The following is a 15,963-nucleotide window of genomic DNA, read 5'->3' on the forward strand; positions in this document are numbered from 1 at the left end:
GGGATATTGAAGGAGAAGGAATATTGGTGTCTGAATTTCAAAAGTTAACATCTTCCCAAAAGGGTTTTTTTTGAATTTCATCTATTTCTATTGTTTTGTGTTCTCCAACCTGACAATAACTTTGCTCTTGACTATTACTATTTTTCTCCATTATCAGTTTGATTATATGCTAGGTTTCTCTGGCCCCTAAACTACTCTTCCTTCATATGCTAAGTGTAAATATTTATGATTCAAGGGCACCTAGGTGGCTCAGTCAGTTAAACATCTAACTCTTGATTTCAACTCAGATTATGATTTCAGGGTCATGAGATCAAGCCCCTGTGTTGGGGTCTGGGCTGAGTGTGGAGCCTGCTTAAGGTTCTCTCTGAGAATCTCTGCCCCTCCCCACCTCTAAATATATACATATACATTTGCATATAGTTATTATTCATGTATTTGCATGTTCTGTTCAATTATCAGAAGGAAATCTTGTTTTTTTTCTTATTTCCAAGTTTCCAGAGGTATATGTGTTTATGAACCCAAGTAAACTGGGTCCAGAGAATATAAAGTATGCGTCAATCAGTGTAACTGCAGATGCTGATATTTTACAACATTCAGTTTCACTCAGGAAAATTATCATCACATATTAGCTCATCCTATGTGAGTTTTCATATGCTTACAGAGTGAATAGATTTTATTCATCTACTCAATTTTCACATACTTCTTGTACCTCAAAATTGGTATGGGATAAATATTGAAAAGTAATATGCATTAAATGCATATTAAATGTCCTTCTTTAAAGATTTTTGGCTTTCATCTATGTATCTGAATATTAACATTTATAGTTTTATTCTCTAAAAATAGCAATAAAAGTTAAATGTAAGAAGAAAAACCACAAGGAGAAGGCCAAGTCCTGACCATCTTAAAATTTTCTTCTCCTGAATTCAAACCTTGTTTTCCACAACAAATTTTGTTTGAACATTTTCCAATGTCCTTCTCTTTTATGAACTTGACATCAAGGATAATTGATGATCTGTTATTATAGTGCAAAACTTATAAAGATTTACTTTTTATTAATAGCTGTCTTTCTAAATTAAAATTGCAGTCATCTGCTGGATTTACATCAAAGTTCTTAGATTGTGGTAGTCTACATTGTTAAAACTTACTTCTTTATTTTATTATATTTAGGGATCATCCCAAGTTCTCTTTTCCAGTGAAATCTAATCTTTCAAAAAGAGCCATGTTCACTTGGGTAAAGGATTTAGGGACTCAGTTAAGCGTGTGCCTTTGGCTTAGGTCATGATTTCAGGGTGCTTGGTTTGAGCCCTTCATTGGGCTCCCTGATCAGTAAGAAGTTTGTTTCTCTCTCTGCCACTCACCTTGCTCTCATGCTTGCTCTCATGCTCTCAAATAAATAAATAAATAAATATTAAAAAAAAAAAAATTAGGAACTCCTCTGACCTTCAGTTCAAGTGTTTCCAACATGGTGTCCCAGGTCCTTAACAGTCCTAAAATCTTCTTGATCTAACTATGTTCTGTAAGTTTCCTCAGTATCATGGTTTAGCACACACCCTTCCATGTCCTTTTAATTTTCCCTTCAGGTATCCATGTTGTGTCACTCCTGCACTGTATGACCCTTGGAGTACTTCCAAGGTATGGAAGGGATGTTCTAGTGCTCTACCTTCTGCATCTAGAATTATTGTTTTCTACTACTTGGAGACATCTGACACAATATGCTAAGTCTATAAAAATAGGAAAACCTCATCAAGAGTAGCAACATAGCAACAATGTGTTTCTAGCAACCTCTCATCTAATACCTATCATTTATCTATCTGTGTGTGTGTGTGTGTGTGTATAGAAATAGAAGGGAGTTCTATTTCTTCTAAATATTAATTAAATCGAGTGGATCTTAATAATTCATCAGCAAGCAACATTTTCCATAGTAAATAAGGTTTCAAAAATCACGTAAGAATGGATTTAAACTTGCTGAATGTAAAGATTCAACCTCAAATTACTATAGATTCAGTAATTGCATATTGTATTAATTCAGATGATAACATTGCATGCACTGTGCATAGTTTGCTTTTATGAAAATAAAAACGTTGAACGCATGCAAAAAGTATAAATCTATTTTTTCTTAGCACTTTTATTAAGTTAGAAACTGATAAACACCACACAATTTTGGGGAAAGCAGCATCATTATTTTTTTTTAAGATTTTATTTATTTATTTGACAGACAGAGATCACAAGCAGGCAGAGAGGCAGGCAGAGAGAGAGAGGGGGAAGAGGACTTCCTGCTAAGCAGCGAGCCCAATGCGGGGCTCGGTCCCAGGACCCCAAGATCATGACCTGAGCCGAAGGTAGAGTCTTTAACCCACTGAGCCACCCCGGCGCCTGGGAAAGCAGCATTATGAGGTCCTTAGTGTGCTTATCTCCTCTCAGCAATCCAGCAAGTCTGACCAGGGTGAGCTCTGAAGCTGAGGGTAGGGGGAGGGTGCCATCTCCCCAGCTCAGGCCTAAGCTTCCTCCACTGTTGTTCACCTATGTTCACTGAGAGTTACCAAGAAGAGCCATCTCCTGGGACCAGAGCTACATGGTTTATGAGCAGGGTCTCTAGGGTCTGAGAAACTTGGGAGACTCGACTTCTGCTTTCATCTCTTTCCCAAGTGGCAGCTGGTGCCTGAGGCTGGCACTCATCTATGGATACACCCAGCCCAAGTACCCCAGTCCCCAAGAGAAGCCCACTGGACAAGGTCAAGTGCAGAGGTCCTGTAAGGGAGCAGGGTTGAATTATGAAAAGTAATTGGTTTATTATGTGGACCCAAATATTTATAAATAGTATAGCCCACTTCGGAGCCCAAATTCGGAACCATCCAAGTAGCACTGTGTAAATGGCCTGGTGCACAAGGTAAAGGAGGGATAAACCCAGAAACTCTAAGACTAGGTATGAAGATGGTTGCTGGCAGGAGGTGACCTATCTAGAGCTCCAGAGGCTGATGAGGGACCCAGTGACTAGGGAAGTGAAAAATATGAACCCGTCTGGCAATTCTTTTGGAAGCATTCTTATTTTTTTGAGCTCAGGGAACAGAAGGGCCAGTGTCAGTTACAAACTAGAAGGCCAAGATGCCTTGAGAGGATGGCAGGCACTGTTTGGGGAATCCGGGGTTATGGGACTTGTTGCCATCCTCCATGCTGAGATGATCCCCAGGGGGATCTGCAGTGGATGCCGTGGAGTCCTTCTGCTATCCCTAGCTCACACCAGCTCTTAGTCTTGGATGGTGCAGGTCCACAATATGAGCACCAAAATGGTCCTAACAAGGAAAGGAAGGTGTTGAGGCATCCTTTTGTCTAACAGCTTGGCACTATTACATATTTTCAGGGTAGTTCTACATTTTCAAGATACTTTGATTTCCAGACAGTGGAACCAAGCATGGAAACCAGCATATAAGATCTAGCAGTACATGGAAATTGGAACAATTTCAAGGCATAAAGTTAGTATCAGGACTTTTGTTGCTGTTGTTCCAACAAAATTTATTGAAAATCCCATCCTCTTTCTCTTCAGTAGCCTTTACTCTTGTTAAAGACCCATTTGCTACAGTTGTATAGTCTATTTTCAGCTCATGATTCTGTTCTACTGATTTCTTTGTTCTCTCATCAATACCACACTGTAGTCGTCGTTGCTTTTTTTTTTTTTTTTTTAAGATTTTTTTTAAGGGTGCCTGGGTGGCTCAGTCATTAACCAGCTGCCTTCAGCTCAGGTCATGATCCCAGAGTCCTGGGATTGAGCCCCTCATTGAGCTCCCCACTCAGCTGGAAGCCTGCTTCTCCCTCTCTCACTCCCCCTGATTGTGTTCCCTCTCTGTCAAATAAATAAATAAAATATTAGTTGTTTTTTTTTTTTTAATTTATTTGAGAGAGAGTGAGAGAGAGGGAACATGAGCCGGGGTTGGGAGTGAGGAGCAGAGAGAGAACCAGACTCCCTGCTGAGCAAGGAGCCCAATGTGGGGCTTGATCCCAGGACTCCAGGATCATGACCTAATCCAAGGCAGACACTTAACTGACTGAGCCACCCAGGCACGCTTGCTGTTGCTTTAAAGTAAGTCTTGACCTTTAGTATTTTCTATCCTCAGATTTTGTTCTTCTTCAGCGTGGTGTTTGTTACTATTCTGTATCTTTTGCCTTTCCATATAAACTATAGAATCAGTTTTGTCAACGAAATTATTTTTGTCACAAAATAACTTGCTGAGATTTTTATTTAGATTGCATTAAATCTATAGATCAAGCTAGTAAGAACTGATACCCTAATATTATTGAGTCTCTTTTCCATAAACATGAAATAATACCCATTTATTTAGACTTTGATTTCTTTCATCTGAGTTTTATAGTCTTCTTATATTGATCTTATACCTATTTTGTTAGATTTATACTTAAACATTTCTTTTATTTTCCTTTTTTTTTTTGGTGTTAATGTAACAGCTGTTGTGTTTTTAATTGTACATTCTCACTGTTAATTTTGGATGTATAGGAAACCAATTGTCTTCTGTATATTAACCTTTTTTTCACAACCTTACCATAACCGCTTATTGTTTCTAAGACATTTTCTTTCACTTTGTGATTTTCCACTCACTTATGACCAAAATTTTCTTTCTTTAAAATATGTACCTCTTATTAACTTTGCTTCTCTTACTGCATTATCTAAGACTTCAAGTATGACATTGAAAAAGAACATGGAGACAGGACATTCTTGCTGAATTCTTGGAAATTAGAGTCCAGAAAGTAATTATTGCTTATGTGTCATGAGACTTCCTGTTAGCCTCTGGTGTGCTGAGCCTGTCACACGGGTTGATTCTAGGAAAAGCATGTAGTTTCTCAGCATTAAGTATGATGTTAGATGTACTTTTTATGTAGTTATTCTTTATCAAATTGAAGAAGTTCCCCTCTATTCTTAGTTTACTGAGAGTTTTTATTATGAATGGCTCTTGGGTTATATCAAATGTTGTTTCTCCATCTATTGATATGGTCATATGATTTTTCTTTAGTCTATTGATATGATGAATTATGTTAATTGATTTTTAAATATTGAACCAGACTTGAATATCTGGAAAATTCCAATTTGGTTGTGCTATATAATTCATTTTATATATTGTTGATTCTGTTTGCTAATATTTGGGTGAGCAATTTTGAACCTATGCTCCTAAGAAATATTGATCTATAGTTTTTTTGTAATATATTTGCATTATTTTCATCTTAGATGAACTGTTTCCCTGCACAATGAGTTAAGAATTATTTCTCCTTTCATTTTCAAGAGCATATTAAAGGAATTGGTTTTCCTGAGTTTCTCATTTTTTTCCCACTGAGGATATTTATATGTAACTAATAGAATTATGAGGATTAGAGTAGGTGATGTGTTTAGAGTGTCATCACATTGTATTTATTACATCACAGTCAATAAATAAACATCCTTTGTAAAATAAATAAATAAATAAATAAACTCATAGCCCTGGCTTCTGATATGTCTTATACCAATAATTAATTACTTCAATCATCATTTTCTTCAATTTTGTAAGAATTCAGCATGTTTAGTTTGGGGGCAGACAGACAAATGTCCGTTTGACTTCAACAGCTAGTAGTTACAATTCACATGACCAGATCAATGTACTTTATCTTTCCAGACTTCAGTTTCATAACAAACAGAAATGACAATAGTAATGGTCTTCATGGCCACTGTGGGAGTTGGAGGGTTACATGAGGAAACCCATGTGACACGCTCAGCACGCCAGAGGCTAACAGGAAGTCCATGACACATAACCAATAATTACTTTCTGGACTCTAAGACGAGCAATCCTGGGAAGACCTTCTCTGAGGTTATCTCAATTTTGAGATTTTAGGCATTTCTCCTTTAACTAAGGACAGTTCTCAGAACTCAGAACTTTGATCCATGTGTGGTTTCACGGAGTAGAGGGGGGACCCTGGAATAGGTAGAGGAGGAAAGCAGTGCAAAGACTTCATTATAGACTGTGCAAAATATTGATGTTTTTGCTTCTGTTCTATCTAATCCAGATAAGAAATGCCTAAGGGTACTGGTCATGTGTTTTCTTTTTTTTTTCTTTTTTAATTTTTTATTTTTTATAAACATATATTTTTATCCCCAGGGGTACAGGTCTGTGAATCACCAGGAGGCCGCCATTTGGTCATGTGTTTTTAATGCTCTCAAATTTCACACTTCTATACAATCATTTCTTCTTTAAATAGAGTGCCCCCTGTAGACTCCACGCAAATGTGAAAGGGTTATGATGATGATAATGATGATGACTGAGATGAGCACACTCTTGTTTTAAGGCTAAGTGAAAATGAGTTTGTGTTTATTAAGAATACGAAGTAGAACTGTTTTCCTTTGAGAAAAATGGTAAAATTACTTCGATGTATTTGCATGTCGTTAAGCCGAAATACTGAATGGCCCTAAATGCTAATAATCTTGTTTTCCCACCCATCACTCTATGAACACTCTTGTTAATCTCTCTCATATTTTAATTCTCCTTAGTTATATGGATGCATTGTTATATTTTATAGTGCGTCTTTGTTGTAAACAGCACTATATAATATGAATTTGAAAATAGTTTTGGAATTGTATCTAACATCCATAAGATGCAAACTCTGGCAAATCTAACTTTTCTTTATAATTTTAGATTAATCAAAACATGTAGAAGGGTGCAGTCTTGTTTTCTTTTTAGGGGTGGTGGAAGAAGGAAATCAAGAACATAGCACAGAAGTGATTTTACTCCACAATATATGGCATCATTTTATTGTCACATTATACAATCGTCCTCCTTTTATTAGATAATCAATTGTTCTTTGTTTCCTGACACAATTGCATTGACCTTTTTTCATTGCCACCTGTTTTTTGTGTGTTCAATGTGTGTAATTCCAATTCATCTTCCACATATTTGTTTTCATGTATGTTTATCCATTCAGAACATCTTTCAGGGTTTTATGTGTATTAATTTTACATTATTTGCCTTAAATCATTGGACGTGTTTTTCCTGAATATTGTGTTTTTAAGATAATCCATTTATCTGTTTGTGGTCTTAGTTAATACCACTGAACTGTATTGTAGTAGATGTATATTTCACTTGTTTGTTCACTTACATAAAGCCACCAAGTTTTCTAAGAGGTTCTTCCCCACAAACATTCTTCTACATGATTTTTTGTGGATCTGTGGACAAAAGTTTACTTAGAATTTATACCCAGAATGTGTGTGTGTATGTGTGTGTGTGTGTGTGTTTACATAAAAGCAATAAACGTCTGGAATTTTTTTTTTTATATGGGATACATTGGGCTATAATGAAAGATGAAAGGAAGAGTATCTAACTGAGTGGATTAACAAAGATTACAACTTGCTTAAAAATACTTTTAACTTTAATAAAACTATTTGAGACAAAATGTTACAATTGGACTAATAATAAATTCTCAAGAGTGTATACCTAATCTTTTGGTGCATTATTCTAGGTATCTGTATGTATTTTTAAAGCTCATAAATAGATTCCTACTCTTAAGAAATTCACAATCTATTTGGACACTCAGCAAAAAATATAATGATAAGTTTAATAGTAGGAATACACTTAATCTGTATTGTTTATGTGTATGTGAAATACAGAGGAGGTTATCCTAAAACATACATGAGTGAAATATATGCTTCCAAGTGTATTTTACTTCTCTGAATTGACTGAGAACTCACATGCTTAGATTAGGAAAAAAAAACAAAAACAAAAGAAACAACATTCCAGGTAAAGATAAGAAGTGAAAAGTATGGAGTTTTTAACTGATGGAAAATATTTTGTATGTTTGGAAGATTTTGTGACATAACAGAGGCAAGTTCATTAGGGCAAAATCCTGCCAGGTCAAGTCAGCTAACAGAGAAGCTTGAAGACACATTTTTACTCTGTGGGCCAATTAAAGCAGTGTGATGTTCAGAGAAGTGAACTTCAGAAAGATAATTCTCTCCCATCACAAGACTCTTGGAAATTCCTGCCACTTCAATCAAGATACTTGGCAATAACATTTTAACAAAGTTTACTTCAACTGGAAAACTATGTGCTTGTTCAATTCTCATTAATCTTAATACAGTATATCCACGTGTGACGGATCTTTCTAGTCTTGAAAGGAGCCGTGACAGAAAGGGAAGCAAGAATTCTTCTGCTAAGTGAATTGTGTTGGTTTCTGCCCTGAGAAATTATGTCTTCTTGATACTTTCATCTATGTGAATAGAGAAACCTGACATGACACTGTGCTCCAAAGGAAGGCATTGTAGGTGGTGCTATCCTAGTCATCCACCATGGCTATAAAAGAGAAATAACCAGGTCATATATTTGGAACTTAAACATGACTGAAGGCTTCTCTTATTACCCTCTGAATAGGACTCTTCATTGCTGAGAATTCTGAGTTCATAGTGATAAAAACAAAAATTTCAACTTTCCATGTTTGTGAATGATCTCCTGGGCTCCTAGGGAAGCTATCCCTTGTCATTTACCAAGATCAAAATGACTTGGCAAGACCTCAAAGCAGTCTCTATTTTTGCCCCAAGCATACATTGTACATCTGCTTCATTAAATAAAATAACAAAAAAGGAGCATTTTGAACACAAAAGATTTAAAAAAATAAAAAGGAAGAGAATACCCTGGTTCCCACAAGATTAGTCATATGGCCCTGCATATACTAGAGACTTAAGGGCTGCAATTTTCTGACTGTCCTTTGTCTAATAATCTGAAATTCTTTATGTAAAAAACAATGCATTTAACCCTACACCAAATGTTCCTTTGCCAGATAGTCTTTGTTGTGAAGATTATGTATCCTGAGCAGCTGTCCTAAATAGGTCTTGGAAAAACTCTTTCCTTTTTTTGAGAAATTCTAAAAGATTCATTTTGTGTTGACAATATAGAAAGTTCATCCCTCAAAGATGAGAAGACACTGGGTGTAATATCTTCTTATTGTTTTTATCCTGAGTGAAACACACAGAGATTTCTTAGAATAAAGTAAATATTCATAATATTTGTCTTTTATAATTCTGACTTCTTTGCTCAAAATTATAGAAATCAAATAATTAACACTTGTTAAGGAAGAAAGGATTTCTCTGGTATTTCCTAAAACATACCCTGAAATAGCAATATCAGTATGATAAACTAAAGGACACATTTCCTTCTTAGAGGGCCACAAATTTTTTTTTTTTGAAAAGTAAAATATCAGTAAAATGCAGTTAGAGATATTTGAAGAAAGTAAAAACAACTCAAAGCTAAGTGTAACACTAGCAGACTTTCATATCCTGATGTGCTGGAATCCTGGACCAGGAAAATTAAAGGAATGATTAGTTGAGTTTCTTCAGTAAGAGAAAGAAGGACATTCAAAACTTGTTTAACTCTCCTCTTACCCTTGTTTCTGTTATCTATGCCTACATAGCATACTACCCAGAACTAAAACACCATTGTTATTATATTTAGTGGATTAAGATGCCATCAAAGCTTGGCTGGGAAACCCCACTTCACATGACATTGACTGGAGTTCCCTGATGTACATACTTGGGCAGGACTATAGATGCAAGATAGCTGGGACAGCTAGAGGGCCAGGCTCAGAAGGGCTTCTCTTTCTCCACATAGGCTTTCTAGCAGAATACTTGAATTTCTTCCATGGAAGCTCAGGAATCCAAGAGACCAAGGCAAAAATAGTTGGTTCACCTAACCCCCAGGTTTCAAACCAATACATATCCACTATACACCCTCACCCAAGCAGTTCAGCCTTGACTCAAGGAAAGTCAAATTAGACACACTTCTAATGTGAACAGAAATGACAATGGGAACAATGTCAAAGAATGTGTGGTCATCTTGAATTTGTCCTAACCTTATAAATTTAAAAAAAAAAAAAAAGATGAATTTTCCTCAGTCTGGCAGCCAGGTTTGCACTGGAGACACAGAACAGTTCATAGGTGGCTAGCAATACTTGAAACTGAAAAGAAATGGATGAGTATAGAAGACTAACTTTCTATGCACTTGAACCAAAATCAGGCTTAGTCTATCCCCAAACCATAATGATCAAAGTGAGGAACAAATGTCCAGGAATGATTTTTTACTTTTCCCTTCAAATATGGGGGGATACAGGGTTAGAGTAAATGAAGAACTTCAGGAGAATTCAAACTACAGATGCTCATGTTTAAGATTATCTACATCATGAAGGATATGCAACAATTCACAAATATAGGATTTTATCCTTTATAAGCAAATTTTAATATAACAACCATAAAAAAAAGCTTTCAAAATTGTGAAGTAAGCCTAAGACATAAAATGGATCATTTCATCCATATATCCACAGTAAGACATTATGATTGAGACTATGGACTAGGGGAAAGAAAAAAAAGGTCTAAGTAATTAAAGATAATGTAAAATGGCTATTTAAAAAGAACTCAGTAAATTTTCTGAATAGAAGGTGAGACAAGGATTTTCCAATATTAATGATGGACACCAAACCAGAGATCAAACAAATTCACAAAATCTTAAGTAGAAGAAATACCAGAAATCTATTTCTTAGACATACATATCAAAGCTGCAAAAAAAAAAAAATTAAAAAAAATAAATTCTTGAAAGAAAACCAGAGAAAATAAAAATTTATGGAAAAACAAGGTTAAGAAGTACAGAGGACTTTTCACCAAAATACAAGAAAAGTGAAGTATTTTACTGTTGAAAGAAAATAAAGAAACAAACCTACCAACCTAGAAGTCTATAACCATTGAAACTGTCCTTCAAATATGAAGATGAAATGAAGATTTTCTCATATAAACAAAACTGAGGCAACCACCAACAGTAAAACTGTCTTGCAAGACATGATAAAAAGAAGTTTTTTTAGAGAGAAAGGAAATGTTATAGTTCATAAAATTGAATCCACATGTAGGATAGCCAAGTTCAGGATAAAGAATACACAAAGCTGAATAATCTTTTAGTTTCTCAGTCTTAGTTGATTTAATATCTAATACTTTTCCCCCCAAAATACATAGTAGTAGTGCATAATAGGGTTTGGATAAATGAATGACCACAGTGTTATGAGAGAGGAACGTGAACTTGGAAAGGATCTTTTATAAGGTACCTGCAACACCCATGAAGTAGTTTAATGTTATTTAAAAGTGGACTTAGTTGTAAATTTCCACTAATTTTTTAAAGAAAAGTAATTCACGTAATAAGAGAGAAGATGAAATCATATAAAATGCTCAGTTAAAATCTGAGAAGAAAGAAAATGGGGAGATAAAATGATGCCAAAAAGTGCAAGACAATTAAAAGATCAGTGATTTGTAGGGACTCAGGAGGAGGGTATGAAGAATGAATAGAGGTCTTGTGTGTGTGTGTGTGTTTTCCCTTTTTTGAGCAATGAAATTCAAGTTAGGTACATCAATAAGAAATCCTATTTACCTTAATATGGATACAGATGACTACATGTAGATACCTTTATAGATATAGGTATATAAAGGTCAAGATACATACATAGAGTTTTTTGCTCTATCAGCTTAGGATAACCAAAGAAATGACACTCTAGTAACCAGGAGCACCCTTAGTGTTTAGATCTTGCTTTTAAATACCATTCTCCAATAAAAAGAAAGTGAAGCTCCTTGGAGAAATGACTTCATGCAAGACAGGAAATACATAAGATAAGCCTGGGGTATCTTAGAGCGTTAGAATGTAAGGCAGTGCTCAAATGCATACATCCACACACACACCCATAAAACACACATATATTTCAATGAAGGCATATCAAAATAGGTATAGAAGCCAACTAAAATAACTCTTAGTGGCCAGATATGGACAAATTTGAGCAACAAAATGATGGAAGTAGTACCGGATTATAACGTAGAGTATAAAATAAGTATTCATGAGTCCATGCTGATAACAAGGATGGAACAAATAATGGAATAAATTAATAAGTATGAGAAAGAGACAAATCTCCCATGCAAAGTAATTACAGATGAACCAGGTAGAGACTTGATCCTAAAAGAAGGTGAGCTTAACTTCCTATTTCTTATGTGCAGACTGCCCATAGGCTGCTTTCTCTCACATAGTACAGTATTGAAAGGAGCAAATAGGAGTAACAATGGAGGAGAAACCTGGCAAGTCTACCTCTGCCACATGATATCAGTACCAGCAGTCATAAATCCAGTTCATAGCATGTGGACTTGGGATATTGTAATGAAAATGACAATTGATCTCTGCCTTCTTCCTCTCAGAAACCCATAACCCACTCTAGTCATGAGGAGAAACTTTAGACAAATCCAGCAGGGACACATTCTATGAAATACCTGAGTCTTTAAAACTGTGAAGGTCATCAAAAACAAAGAAAGCCTAAGAAAATGTCACAGCCCAAAGGAGCCTAAAGGAGCCTCGACAACTGAACATGATGTGTTATTCTGGATGACATTCTGAAACAGAAAAGAAATATTAGAACAAAATAATCTAAATAAATTAAGTACTTTAGGGGCGCCTGGGTGGCTCAGTGGGTTAAGCTGCTGCCTTCGGCTCAGGTCATGATCTCAGGGTCCTGGGATCGAGTCCCACATCGGGCTCTCTGCTCAGCAGGGAGCCTGCTTCCCTCTCTCTCTCTCTGCCAGCCTCTCTACCTACCTGTGATCTCTCTCTGTCAAATAAAATAAAATAAAATCTTAAAAAAAATTAAGTACTTTATTTAACATGCTAATATCAGCTTGCTAATTGTGACAAATGCACCATACGGATATAACAGGGGACACTGTGTGTGTGTGGGGGGGTGGGTGTAGAGAGGCATATTAGAACTCTCTCTACTATCTGCTGCATATTTTCCTGTAAATCTAACACTTTTTTAAAATAAGTCTGTTTTTTTTAATAGGTAGTGGTCAAATACCCCACAAAGTGTAGAGTGTGAGAATTATAAACAAGCAGGAGGTATTCTGAATTGTGCCATCAGGTGATCATGAGAAATGTTTGCAAGTACCTCTGAGTTGAAATGCTGGTGTGGAAGTCAAGAGGACATGACCAATGGGGCTGTCAGACCACAGAACTGCTTTCCCAGATGGGGCGTGATCGTGCCCTTTCCTGCTTCCAAGTTTACTACTCAAGTAGACTGTAAACTTCCCAAAAGGAAGTGTTAATTGTAATTCTTTGTGGAAGAACCCAGCAGAGTGATTCAACCATACGAGATATCCAATACATATTTTAAAATTGTGAACATCATGAAAAAAAGTAATCATTATTTGCCATGAAGTTGAAAAGAACAGAGATATAGATTATATAGATGATAGATACAGATGATTGATAGATTAGATGACAAATAGATGATCGATAGTATCCGTTTTATTTTTTTAGACTTTGATAGGTCAGTGAGGTTTTTTTTTATCTTTTCTTTCACTATTGCTGAACTGTCACTTTGCACATTTCTTTTTAGGTAGGAATCATTCAGAAGGAATGTCTGGCTCCATTTCTTTATCTGGATATGTTCAATGATATTTATATTTTTTTAAAGATTTTATTTATTTATTTGACAGACAGAGATCACAAGTAGGCAGAGAGGCAGGCAGAGAGAGAGGAGGAAACAGGCTCCCTGCTGAGCAGAGAGGCCTATGCGGGACTCGATCCCAGGATCCTGGCATCATGACCTGAGCTGAAGGCAGAGGCTTTAACCCACTAAGCCACCCAGGCGCCCTGTTCAATGATATTTAAAAAAAAAATAAATAACTTGTCTTCTAAACAAATTTTAAACTCTAAAAACAAAATAAAACAAACGAAAACCACTTGAAGGCAAGTCCTTTGTGGGGCATTTATGCACATCCAGTACAAGACTGAATGACGTCAGATCAGTACTTTACTGACAACTTACAACACGCATGTCTATAATATATTCCGTAGTACATCATGTGTACGTATGTGTGTGTGCACAAATATTCATTCGTGTATACAGAGATCACACAACATGGAAATCAATAGCACCACTACTAGCACTACCGGCAGTAGACAGGCTCATGAAAGTGGTTATGATGGAGATGGCAGCGTACGGAATCAAGGGCTCCTGAGTCATAAGTCGGTGTTGGAGGCCTGGTATGACATTTACTTGCTTTGTGAATTCCTGTGCAAATTAATTTATGCAGGCTTCACAGCCATGCTTGTCATGTGGGAACAATGATTTTACCCACTTAGATGCCATATGTGAATATTAAGTGGATTGAGTATCAAGGGTTGCACACATTATCTTGTATAATAGGACTTCACAGCATAGGATTTTTTTAAAACATACTGTGAGTCTTTTTTGTTTCCTCAACACAGAATACAGGAATGAGGTTGGTGAGATAAAATTCTAGAAGGAATAGACCAGAAGCCTAAAACTTCTAAAAAAGAAGCATGAAAAGTAATTCATCAGAGATAATTTAGATATTATAATGTGTAATTCCTCTCTTTCTCCAAGTATTATGAAAAGAAAAAACAACCCCCAAATACATGAAACTATAGCGTTTAATGTCCTTGCCAATCTGGCTATGTGTTAGGAATGAAATCGCTACAAAGTAGAATAAGAAAAGTCTCTGACAGGATATTCTGCCCTAATTTGGAACAGCCTTTCTGATGGCTAGACAGTGAGTCTATGATCTTGGTTAGTTCTTTGTCAAAAGATAATTAAAAACATTCAAATTTGAAAGCGTGTGTTCTATAACTTCAGTTATTTGATTTTTTTTCTCTTCTTTTTGTAGCATCTTAAAGCTAAATTTAATAATGGTGAAAGTCAGCTGACACTAATTATGCTTTTTAACTCACGATTTTCGAAGTTACTTCAGTGTCAGTCAGGAACCCAGCTTAAGAATTAGTTTATATTATATTCGTGATAATGATTATCCCCATAGAGAGATATTTTACTTGGCATGCAAATCCATGTCATATAAGGTTATAATGAAAAATGGGGCAGATATTTTTAGTAGAATTTTTACACTCCTAAGTAAAAATCAGTACTGGATAGTTGTTTGACAAGGACATATTATCTATGCTGATTACCCAGGTGTTTTAGAGCACTTTAATATTCTGGTGAGTTCAATAAATATGAGAAGAGATTGACATACCTTACCCTGGATTTCAAAATGTATATGAATCTTCTATTTTTTAAAATTATTTCTGAATTGTTATCAAATTCATATGGAAATATCCCAACATGGTGTGGCCAAAATTGAAATCTCTTCATTCATAACATTTTAAAATAATCTGTCTAAAGTTGACAACCTTAGTATTTTATGTAATGAATTAACTGATTTTATAAGTCCTTAAAAACATAGTTAGATAAATAACTCATGTCAGGGGCAATATGGGAGGACCACTTGCTCTCCACACCCCACCCGTTCCCACTTTCTAGCACACAGGTTACCTTTACCTTTCAACTCCATAACCATGCTGAAGTAAAAGTTAATATGAAGCAAGAGATAGGAATCCAATTATATTTTTCCAGATCTTCTCCACAGCATTTATGAATATACCTGTCCCCTACTTAATGATATTATCATCTTTAAAATGCATTATTTTCATGTATGCCTGGACTCGTGTCTAAACTCTCTTATTCTGGTTTACTCTGAAATATTTGTTCTGTGCCATGTATATCTTTGTTCAATGATAATATGCACTTTTTATACTATAGCTTTAAATGTATTTTTTTTTCTTTAAATGTATTTTAAATCTGGTAAGTCATGCCCCCTCCTGTTTGCCAATCTCTTCCAGGTTACTTAGCTATCGATGGACCTGCTGTATGTCTATGCTATAAACACTATTCATGAACCACCAACACATGCATGGAAAGATTATTGAGATATTCAAAGCCTCCAATCATGTATTTAACTAACATTGTACTTATAGATTAATTTTATGAGAATTTATACTACAAAATAATTAGTGAAATAGCTATTCATCTATTCTTTTCAACTGAGATTTCTATGTAGTTGCAGTCTTCTCTGTGGAT

The sequence above is a fragment of the Mustela putorius genome, unplaced genomic scaffold (genome assembly GCF_011764305.1).
Source record: "Mustela putorius furo isolate JIRA1106 unplaced genomic scaffold, ASM1176430v1.1 tig00003845_pilon_pilon_pilon, whole genome shotgun sequence".
NCBI classification, from domain to species: domain Eukaryota; kingdom Metazoa; phylum Chordata; class Mammalia; order Carnivora; family Mustelidae; genus Mustela; species Mustela putorius.